Source organism: Sinohyriopsis cumingii, unplaced genomic scaffold (genome assembly GCF_028554795.1).
Source record: "Sinohyriopsis cumingii isolate HCF-2022 unplaced genomic scaffold, ASM2855479v2 utg000360l, whole genome shotgun sequence".
In the NCBI taxonomy this organism is placed as follows: domain Eukaryota; kingdom Metazoa; phylum Mollusca; class Bivalvia; order Unionida; family Unionidae; genus Sinohyriopsis; species Sinohyriopsis cumingii.
Window position 1 is genome coordinate 2774151 of NW_028315892.1, and position 12783 is coordinate 2786933.

The following is a 12783-nucleotide window of genomic DNA, read 5'->3' on the forward strand; positions in this document are numbered from 1 at the left end:
ATCTGTATTCGGAGGCTACTGAGAATAAAATAATTAGCGCCGCCTAATTTGAGACAGTGCTGGCGAAAATGGAAAATCACGGACAACTACGAGAACACATAAGTTACCGTGCCGATTTACAGACGTGAAAGTCGAGTAAAACAGTCTTCACACCGTTATTAGCAATATAGTAAGTAATTGCCCGTGTTTGTAGCCAGTACCGGATTTATCATTGTGCTTATGTGTGCTAAAGCACAGGGCTCCGTTGTCCAGGGGGCCCCATCTTCCTGGCAAAAAAAAAAAAAAAATCACGATGAAGTAAGGGGCCTCATAACTTAACTAGCACAGGGCCTCATTTGTCCTAAATCTGGAACTGAACCGTTTGTAGTTTCGATCGGTATCGTATGTCGCCTCATGAGCGTGGCTGCACACAGTATACTGCTCGCTTACAATGCATGGTGGATAGATTATGTGGCTTGTCATTAGTGACCTAAAAAGGTAGATAGAGGACAATACACCCTCTTTCCGCTAATACAGGTCATACAGACATAAGAATCAGTATTAATGACTATTTATGGTAAAAATGATGCATTTGGGGCGTTTCGAACATTTTATGTCGTTGTGCCAGAGATAACGTGCGTCGAAGGTTCAGTTTGTGCATCCGAGTTATCTGACAAGAGTTAACTTGGGCAATAGAAACACTGACGCAAGAGACGACGCGTTCTTCACATACATTGTTTTCTGGAAATGCCAGGGCTGAAAGGTTCTCAGATGATGACATGTCATTAATTAGGGGTAATTATGAGGTGAACCCTAAAAACCGTACTTTGACTTCCGGGTTTTGGAGGGAAGAGTACAACTAAGCTTCTCCACTAATCACCATTTATCTGATACAATCCAATTTTCCTTTCACTTTGTAAATAATATCAGCGACATAGTCCTGTTCTGAAAGTTGAATCAAACAATGTGTGTACTGCGTAAGACAAGAAATGAACCACAAAACTGCATGCACATACATGGGGCCAAATTTCAATACATACATTTTAAAATTATGAAAGATGAAAAAATATTCCATTACATTAACATATATAATTTTCAACATAAACATGACGAAAAATTTCGACTTGAAAATTCTTCGTATAAATAATTATTGATTTTACATCTCATGAAGATACCAAATAAACTGTAGAAATATGACTAATCATATATTAACATAGAATAGAAATAAATCTTTTCAACTTACAGAAAAAAAGATGGTCCAAGAAGGTAAAAACTATAAGTCCATGAGCATGAGCGTACTAACAAGTGGGGTTGGCTGGTGCGGAAAGCTGATAAAATTGTTTGTAAAGTTCTAAACGTATGACCGTTCCGGTTGCCCCGGGCGAAAGGTGTCTTGTGGCACCAAAAGTACGGACGCCATAGGTCATAGGGCGCTCAAACCCCTTTGACTGCTTCTTATCAATGGAGAGACACCGTATGGATTTCATAAAATTGTAGCCAATTCTTAAATTGAGGTCTTGTTCAACAAATGCAGCTTGGATTAAAACAACCGTAAAAAACTGTTGCCTTTCATATGAAGCAAACGAAACGGTTTTGTTTAGATAATTACTGGTGTCACACATCTTAATGTTACCCTTCAAGTCTTTGGATTCTTATTTGTTTATTATTGTTTGATCTCCACATTAATACATAGATGGCTTTTGAATCAGTCATCAGTATTACTCATTATTGCCATAGTTGTTGATTCACTCTGCTGTAAAAGTAATACATTAATGACTTAGTTAAGTAAAATAATGTGATTCCTCTCCGTCGTAAGCTGCTTTTGATAACTTTTGTTCTTTTTGCTTTTCAGACAGATAAACACACACCAAGTCATCACACATACGTGTTATCCTTGTAAATGCTAGCTCTGTTCGGTACTTGAGTGTCATTTGGATTTTTAACGTAGCTTTAAAACAAAAATCAGTCATATCGCTACGATGTCTGCGTGTGGCAGTTTTTAGTGATGTCTAGCACTGGGGCATCATGCCGCAGACATGTGGCATGATGTCCCACCCAGTCACATTATCCTGACACCGGGCCGACCAGTCCTAACACTAACCTCTTAATGCCGAGCGCCAAGCGAGGCATCTGTCAGTACCATTTTTGTAAGTCTTTGGTATGATTCGGCCGGGGATCGAACCCACGGCCTCCTGCATCCGAGGCGGACGCTCTAACAACTAGGCCACAGGAGCGGTGTTCGGTACTCGAAAACTGAAGTTCAATAGCACAATTTTTATGTTGTTTTTTTTATCTTCATGTTTCATCTGTATCCTTAATACTTGTATGTTGGTGTATTAAGACAAAATATCACGAAATCTATCTTAGTTTTTTTCTGTTCTCGGATTTCTTTTCAGTTCAGTCAAGGATTTAATGCCAGTCAAGGATTTAATGCTATGCTGCTGATGAAACAAAAGAACCGTACTGATTTTTTTCCTACTTTAAATATAATTGCATATAATTTCAGTACCACAAGGAAATCAGTTAGCTGTTGTTCTTAATGAGATGATATAAAGTTGCGATAGATCGTCGTTTTATTTTGCAGCTTTGATGACGATTTTTAAATTGAAGCCGTATGCAGCCATTCGACAGCATTGTTATGTCCGTTCGTTTTATGGTAGGTGAGTGTTATTCATGGAAAATAATAAGAAACTGACGTATTTTTTGTTAGGGGTGGGGATTGGTGTCTGTGCGGGGGCCAGGGGTGAGGTAGTTAGACCCTCCATTTTTAATAGAATTCATAGTACAGTCTAACACATCCCTTTGACTTGGCTATGCACTCCCTGAAAGATTCCTGTGAATGGGGATTTAAAAAAAAAATAGTTTATGCTTTCAAATAGCTTGCAATGCCCCCCATTCCCGTATAAATCTTGCTCTGATTTAGAGCACTAACAGCCATCTGAATAAATTCGTGTCGATTAAACTATATTTTCGGAAAGAAAGGTAAACAAACATATCCTTGACTGAAATACCCTGCTTTGTATATCATTAGATATGGGATTTAGAGTTTACATCGAGCCAGTTAATCGTTGCATGAGCCGGTTAAAACCTGATTATTTGGGTAAGTATATAACTAGGTAAAGCTGTGGAATAGTTCGCTGCTGACTCACATACGTGAGAACGCATTCAAGTTTGAAGATAAAAAGCTTTGAAGTCAAGGGTAAGGAGACTTTCACTATAGACAACGTGAACAGTAATTCACTGAAAGCGTAAAATTGTAATCCGTGAAAATGACATAGATCACCGAAGTTAGAGTGCATATTTCCCGTTGTATTGTCGAGACCGATTATAAGCTGTAAGAAGTAAATAAGCAATTGTGTCATGTAAACGTTAGAGTTTGTTACCATGCAAGGATAAGAAAACACCTTTAATACGGATTAAAACCCGTAATCGACAATAACTTTAAGTACCAAAACAAAACAAGGATCTACATTTCGGAAAAGGGAGAGAACAACTTGTTGGGCACGTGATAAGAACGTGTGCAGTTCATATACCCGTCTCATCTGGCCATTAATCTGGCTACGATGACTTAGCTCCGACGAAGATGGTTGGTAAGTGGTGGATATAGTCTGGTAAGTAACTCTTGGCGCCAACATAACTTTACCCCGTGTTCTGTAACTGTTCATTATAGTCCTACAATGTAAGACATAGCACATATTGTTTTTGTTTTATTGCTATCAACCCCAGAAAAAATATCGTGTGAAGTGCCTTACATTATAGGACTAAGCTCATTCTTGCCCTTTTATGGAAATCCATCTACTGTTTCGCTGACCCCAATATGAGAACGGCATCAAAAATATACTACAGCCATCATAAGCACAGGGGTTCGTACCGTTGCTTACAATGTAACTCTCAATCATATATAGAGTATAAAATAGTAGGCAATATCGCATTAAAGATGAATAATATCCAACTTTATTTTATATCTCTAATACGCACGGCTTTCAATATATGATAAATTCCAAGCCTTGATGTGATCGAGATCATCCTCGGATTAAATCCCACCCCCCACGCGTGATATTGCCAAATAGTAGTGTTTAACTGACAGTTAAACTGTAAGCAACGATACGACCTCCAGTAATCATAAGTATATGCCTAATATATTCCGTTCTACTAGGGAGGAAAATCATGCAGTATCTTTACTTATCTTAATCTATATACCACTGTCAGGAGAAATTATGAATTTCATTTAAACAAATCTAAATGACCATTCTCCCTTTGGTGTGTTCACTACATTGAATTTTAGCTGCATTGGTGTATCTGAAGACTGTGATGGTGCCAGTTTGATGCAGTATGTTGACATAACGTTGTATATAATAGTCTCAAAGTGTTTCAAACTGTATGTTGTACCCCATTTATTGTTAAATGTTTGCTCTTCTAACATCAAAATGTTAACATTATCAGAACATAATAAACTGTTAATCACTGAAAAACTCCATGAAACCTTTCTTTTTTTCAGCAATACATTTGAACGTCAACTCTAATTACATTTTAGGCTAAAGAGATCATTTCATTTATTCTAATAAAGCAAAGTAAAAAAAAAAATGATTGTAAAATTTCAAAACATCAGATATATCAAGTGATACACCTTGATCTGGGATGACCCCAGAGTCTTGACCCTGTGTTCCACTTAGGTATGCCCTTTAATATTTTTAACTTCCATTTGGTACATGTCCTGTATATAAGATTTGTTACGTAATTATAAAACTACTTCCATGTACTTTATTTCATGCTATTCATCACTTGTCAGTCTGGTCACATCAGCCTTAATAAACATACTAGAAGCACAGTCAAAATGTCAGCACACAAAACAACACCATCCTACCACTGACAGACCTTCTAAAAGATAAAAAAGATCAAGTTGATAATGTATGATACTATGTATCATGAATCATATTGATGTGTGGCAGAGGTGTATCATTTCCCCTCTGATATCCATATGCTCCGTGTATAAAATGCACAAGATCACATGCACTCCAGGGTCATACTTAAGCTGTTTGGGTTCATTTTTCATAGCTTCGCGTGGGTCATACTTCAGCCATTTTGGTTCATTTTTCACAGTCTCTCCTGGGTCATACTTCACCATTTGGGTTTGTTTTTCCAGCATTTGTGGTACTTTCTTACTTGCTTTTCTTGATCATATTTGCAATGGCACTCTTATCATCTGATTTCTTCCATTTTAGTGGCTGCACCTTATTAATACTAATACAACCTTTGTTGTGATGTCATGTTATTCTGATGCAATTATAGCTCAAATCCCCACTTTTTTCAGAATTTGACCTGGCTTTACTGGGGCAGAGAGACATTTGTAAATTGTGTTCAGCACTCTCATTGTTCAACATCCATTTTTGTTTAACCTTCATTTCATCATTCACACTTTAATTTCTGGAGCAGAGGTGGAAACTAATCGAAATGATGCCTAATGAACTTCATATATGTATTAAATTCATGAATTTAATGTGCATTTGTCTGTGAGATATCTTCATTATAGATACTTGTATTTTTTTGTCCATCAGTAGTCCAATAAATCATTTGCTCTTTCAGGCATACAACTAAAAGGCGTGTGATTGTATGTGTGTGTGATTTGAAATTTTAACATAACTTTATAACAATTTCTCAGTCATATCGCTAAGATGTCTGCAGTGTGGCAGTTTATAGTGATGTCTAGCAATAAGGCATCATGTAGCATGATGTCCCACCCAGCCACATTATCCTGACACCAGGCGGACTAGTTCTAACACTAACGTCCTAATGCTGAGCGCTAAGTGAGGCAACTGTTTGTATTATTTTTACAAGAGTTTGGTATGACTCAGCTGTGGTTTGAACCCGCAGTCTCCCGCATATGTGACAGATGCTTTAACCACTAGGCCAGCCGAGATATGTAAAGTTAAAAGCTTGTAATATATCTTTATCTCTTTGTTCATTGTTCATGCTTTCATTTACAGAGCAGAACTACAAAATCATCAAAAAGCATCTCTGAAATGTTATGCCAGTTTGTTCAGATCTAACCATAGCATTAGTATTGTTATCAAGATGTATCTTTGCCATTGAGAAATTATCAGTTTTATTATCTTTAAGATTTATTTCTCCATCTATTGGTCCATTCATCCATAATGTCATACCTTTCTGATTTTAGAGTAACAATGCCAAATTGCAAGATACCATGCCGAATTTGATATGTATCAAATTCATGGTGAAAGTTTGCCATTTACTTTTTGGAATTCATCAGCAAAACTGATACACATGCTGGCTGTTGTTGTTACACATTCACATGAATCAACTAAATAACTATTAATGCATGTTTTTCTTTCACTTCCAATTAGGTACCGGTACATGAATAATGGAAAAATTGTGACTGTTACTAAGAAGAGGTAATGACCTGAGGCGAGGTTGGAAAATCACCATGACTAGAAGCTGTTCTACTATAGTATTTCCTTGAACATCTGAGCCTGAATTATCCAGGTCAAGAGTAAGCCAGATATTTATAACAGTTTATATAAGATAAGGGATTGTAACAACCTTGGACTTGTGAGAGGTGATAGTATTTTGTAATTTTGTACTGCTTTCTTGAGCATGTCAAAATGCACTAAATCATTGTTAAAGATCATTTGGTCACCTGTTCTGTTCATTCAGATTTTGCCCATTGGCTTCAGTGATTAGTAAGTGAAATTATCATATCAAATAACATTTGGCTGATAGGGTATACAGCCTGGCCTTACTTCACATCTTCATATCTCAAAAACTGTTAACTTTTTTTTGATATTGTATAATTCATTCATTGCATTTTTCGAAAATACTATTGTCTGCTCAGGCAAAAATAATTTTCCCGTTTTAAATAATTGCTAAAGCTGGTGTATTTTGAACTAATTCAGGTTCATTGAGCACATGGGGGCGGTCATTTAAATCAGCTCTCTGCTTTAAGCAGTGGATTGTTTCCCTAAATAATGAAAGAAATTCAGTCACAATGCATGGAAGTAGCACAGAGGTATGCACACATTCCCTCCATTGTGTATTTTGCAAATGCAGACAACTTAACTTTATAGCGATTCCACCTTTCAGAAATAATTATAACTGGACCAAAGCATTCTCTTCTCTAGTTGTGGTATCAAAAATTTTTGAAGGTTTTAATTTTCCATTTGCATATATGCCCTAAACCTAGTGATGGATTCTCATCATACTTGGCATGAATCTTATCTGGCAGAACATTTATGAAAATCCATGTTAGTATTTAAAAACAAATGGTTGTCCAAAAGATTTTTCTAGGCCACTAAAATTGCAGTAATCAGGCAGCAAAATCTAGTCTGTAAAATATGTGGTTTTATACATTTGATAATCTTAATATGGTTCTTCTGACAGTGATTACTAAGTAGTAAGTGAACTGAATTTTGCTGCAAATTCTAAACAAATTAGTAACTTCATTTCTCAATAAATAATACCAAAAATATATTATTTAATCAACATCTGGATTATAATATTCATCAGTTTTCCTGTATATTCTGAAAGCATCAAGGAACTCAAACATCAATATGAAAGAACCAATTTCATTCTGTCTGTCTATAAATTATAATTTATCCTGTGTATGTAACATATTGTTAGTATTGTCAAAACTTTTGTATGTATTATGCATGGAGACATACCTTTAAAGTTCAGAATTTCATTACTATTTAAACTTAAAGCTTTATTCATGTTGTTAATATAAAGCTAATGCTAAATACTATTAACAAAATAACTTTGGTCTTCACATTAATGGATTTTGTTTTGTTTGCTAAAATTTATATGTATAGTTTATACATTATTTGACTTGATTTCATCATGTGAAATATATTTTCCTATTACGCTGCATCTGAATGCATCATGCACATGGCCAAATTAATTTGTGTATTTTAAATCATCTTATATTTTAAGAAAACAGGAGGAAAATGTCATAATTAGCATAGTGCAATCATTTATCCTTATAATGTATCTACATAGATTTGTGTACAAGTAATTGCCTTTTGAAGTTATCCATATCTATTCACTATTAAGATAAAGGTGCTTCATATTTTGGAGAGATTCACAACAAATACAATCATAGCATGTAGCTACGTCATAATAATATGAGTAAAGGTGTCTCTTCTGTGAGTAGTTCTTGTTTTGCAATACCATAATCAGTACCAGAAAATAAATATACCTGTTAAATCAAACTTAGCATCTTACATATTAATAGCCAATCTGTATTGGTATTTGATGGCTTGAGGTAGGACTATATTATGCAGTTTTCCCCTTTCTTCTTTTAACGGTATTACATGTACTAAATTAACTACTGAATGTCTTTTGTAAGAAGACCTCTTCATTGATGCCTAATTAATTGCTGAAGGCATTAATAAGGTACTCATATATGTTAACTTTCTTATATATTTCATTAATTTTTGTACTTTTTGATGAAATTCAGTGCATTAAGTATAAGTTCAGATGCATAAGGGCAGCATTTATTGTTTGCAGCTCTGACAACTTATGCAAAGTCAGCATAGTTACATTTGATTAAAATGACCCAATTTTAATGCAGAATATTTGTCCAGAACTGGCAGGGTTACATCTGTTTGTATTGTTATCCTGCTAAAGCCTGCAGAACTTGAACTCAGTAGGTACTAGACAGCTTCTTTTCTTTTAAGTTTTTATGCTTCTGTCTGTTAAATGTGAAGAAACAATCTTCACTGGTTATCTAATAAGCAGGAAAACCTTTAGATGTGAATTACTTTCTTGCAGAATACTTTAGTGTGAATATCAGTACATATGTTTAGACTAAATATTTTACAGAATCAACTACAATTGCTTTCCATAATCAGGATATTCTTTTGAAGGAAACTTTAATTTAATAGTGTTTTCTACCCTCCTTCCCCATTTGTTATGGTTGGATATTTGTAAATTTTCTGCTATTCCAATAATAGCTACTTCTGCATGTTTGACAATCTTAAGATTTGTTGGTGCTACATTGTGACTTGACACGTATGTAACATGTTAAAATGCGATTTGTCAAGAAATCTCACATGTAAATTTCAGTACTCAGTTTGGCAGTTAAACAGAATATGGGAAGAAGACCCTAACATCTTGTGAATTTCTATACCTTATTTAATTGTTACTTCGTATTGTAGGAATCCCATCAGAGGAGTCTTGTTTTCTGTACATGTACAGTATATGTACAAGTAAGTCAGTTTCTCAGTAGGTTTAGAGTGTGCAAAATTATATTTAATTGTTAAATACATTTCATTTATGCATGTATGTTTTGTACATTTTAGATCAACCATGAAGTTACATTTCATATTCTGCTTTATTCTGCTAACATCATTCACTGGAGTGCCATCAGGTATGTTTTATTTATATCCTATTTTGTATATTCTGCCAGTGTTTACTTGCTTAATGACATATACTTCATGTTGTAATATATGTACAGTACAGCTCAGGTGAATTTTTGTGTCGGAATCATCAAATAAGTTATGTTCTGGAACATTGGAGGAAAGAAAACCTTCCTTGATTCTTTGGTGGAGGAGATTAAAATTTATGAACATGTGCAGCATTGTTCTATAAAGGGTAATTCATATGTCAACTACACTGCTCACTTGGCAGTCAAACATTTTCCACGCATGAGTGAATTGTGCATTTTTCAGCTATTCATTCAGCACATCCTCAATATCTTAGAATTGGTTTACCTGCATTCATGTCAATGCTAGATACATCCAAATGAATTCAACTTGGGCTTATTCAAACCAGGTCACTGTATACTAAGGCATTAGCACAGACTTATAAGTGTTAAAGTGTTCAAAATTCTCCAGCCCAGCCAGACTCATTCTTCTGTCAAGGCGAAAATATTCACAATGTACTCAACTCCCATTGCTTCAGAATCAATACTACATATAAATCTGTATTTCAGTGTGCATCTTTGGTGAGGGGATTTGGATTTTATATTTTTATGAGTAAATACCTTGTCTTTGATTATTTAGACAATCTATTTTCTAATAATTCCAGTTTGTTTAGACTCTATTATTAATATTAGACTAAGTCAGGGGTCAAAGGGTCAAGCTAGACTTTAATTTTAGGGAGAAGTGATTTCTTTTGGACTAAGTAGTGAGAAGTGGGAGCTGAAAAGAGAGTGGGTGCAAAGCAAGAAATGCTATATTTATCTAAATGTTTTCTTTCATTTGAATTATGTCCCGTATTTCTCAGTATCCATTTAACATTGGTTTTAAGCAATACTTTATTTTCAAGTTTAAAAATCCATGTTTTATGTTTATGATAAACATATTTTGTACATGTATTCTGTACATGGCTATTGTATTCATACTTGAAAGTATATGTTTGGATGGAGATTTATGCAGGGTATTTTGGTCATATGACTTTAAAAGAGCACATTGTCATTGATTTTCACTAATAGGAGTAATGTGATTATTGTCTTGTAAGTTGGTAAAATGGTTAATAAACTACCACTTAAATTCAGTAAATCACAGGGCATTGAAAGTCATTTTTGCTTTCCTATTAAAAAAAGACAAGGTTAACATATATTAGGTGGCTTAGTCGCCAACTTCGTCTGGTAGCTCAACAGTATGATAGAATAAATGACTTTCAGTATGTTCAAACATTAACAAATTAATAAAAAAGCAGAATGGAGCAGAGTCAGAATCTATGTGGAACACAGGGAGATTGTTCAGGTTTTATCCTTGTTATTGCAAGTCACAGGCTAGGACATGCTTTTTTCCAACATGATCAAATTTTCAATAACTTGAACTTGATACCTTTTGTGATAGATTGCCCTGACACTTGAAAAATACTATTGTTGCCATATGAAGATGCTCGTATAAGCAAATCTGTAAGAGTTATTATCCTTGTCTGACTTGCACTTGAATGCAGTATAGCTAGATAGACTCTTAGAGTGCAACTATTATTACAGTTTTCAGTAGATCACCATGAAACTTTGTAAAGAATATCATCACCATCTGAGGATGTGAATATTGACAATTTATTTGCCTCTGCAAATTCTGTTGGAATGATTTCACTAAATATATAATCTTGCATAGTTTATGATGGAATCTAGGACAGGTTAGCTTTATTGGTATGGTTCTTCACCAGTCAAATGTGTTTTTAATCATCTGTCATCATTTGAAATTTGTTAGCTCATCTCTACAATGTATAGGTAAGCTATTGAACTAGCATTGACTGTAGTATCCTCACAGATAGATGCATATTATTACGCTCACTAAATGTCAACCATGCTTTCTATGTAGGTTCTAGGCAACAATTTTGAGAGGATTTTATAGTTTCTACATCCCAATGGGAGGGGACTAAAGGGATAAATTAGTACATACTTGTACAAATGTACATTGTGTATTCTGGATTAAATTTGTGGTTTAATTCAGCTTTTAATTCAAGTTATATCTGGACTTAGAGGGATGGATCTTGAGACCCTCATCCCATTGAAAGGTCACCCTGATCTATATTTCACACTTGACTAACTCTGTTCAAATTTTGTAATTACATTTACTTCTCAATGATAGAATCATCAAATTATATGATTGTATGCATCTCTCTTAGTATCATACCCTTACCACAAAGGAAGGTCATAGTGATCTACATTTTATATTTTATTGGTTTAGGTTAAGTTTTTGCATATAGCTCATGACCAACTTAGATGTTTTCACATATATACATATATATATATATATATATATATATATATATATATATATATATATATATATATATATATATACACCCAGATTCTTCATGATCACTATAGTTTTTTTTTCATAAATGTAGGTCATGGTGGCATTTCACTGGCTCTGGTTAAATGTGCTAATAAATTATATCTTAAGGTGTTGTGCCAAAATCATCACATTAAATAATTATATTCTTCTCTGCTAGTATGATGCCCATGTGACTGAAATAAATTTTACATGTTATTGTCTTATGTTTAGTTTCTTTATTTATCTATGTCAAAATATCATTTAGGCAATATCTGCATATACATGTAATACTGTTATTCCTAGAGTCATGAAAGTTTATCTTAATAAGTGATACACTATCATCACAGAGGTTGGTCACTTTGATCCATTTTTCATGCTTCACTTACTGTGGTAAAATTGTACCTGTTAAGTTTATTTCTGAGGTTGGTTTATGCTACATTTATCAAGCTACATGAATGCATGCATCTCTGATAGTACCAAACTCTTATCACAAAAGAATGCCACTGTGACCAACCTTTCATATTTTTCTGATTTGGGTTGCATCTTTGCATTTAGCTTGTGACCCAGCAGATTTTACCATCCTGTATATACACTGTTATAAATAGATTTATGAAACCTGATGAGGGAATGCATCTTGATGAACATTACACTCTTGTGATAAAAAGTTCATTGTGACCTATATTTCATGCTTCATTCACTTTGGCTAAATGTGTCTGAAGTTTATTTCACAAGCTCTTTTCATGCTAGAATCATCATACTAGACGATTATAATTGTCTCTATTAGTACCAAATCCTTACACAAAAGAATGTCACTCTCCTAGTAATTTTGATACAACTTGCTACTACACCTCAACATACAAGTAGGTCACTGTAAACAATATTTCACATTTCATTGAGTTTGGTTGACTTTACCATTTTTGCCATTGATGCTAGATGACAATTTTTAAATCTCACTTTATATTAAGCCCATACACAGAAAGGTCACTATGACCCATCTTTTACATTTTATTGGCTTAGGTTGTGGCATTAAGCCTACAACAACATACATTTA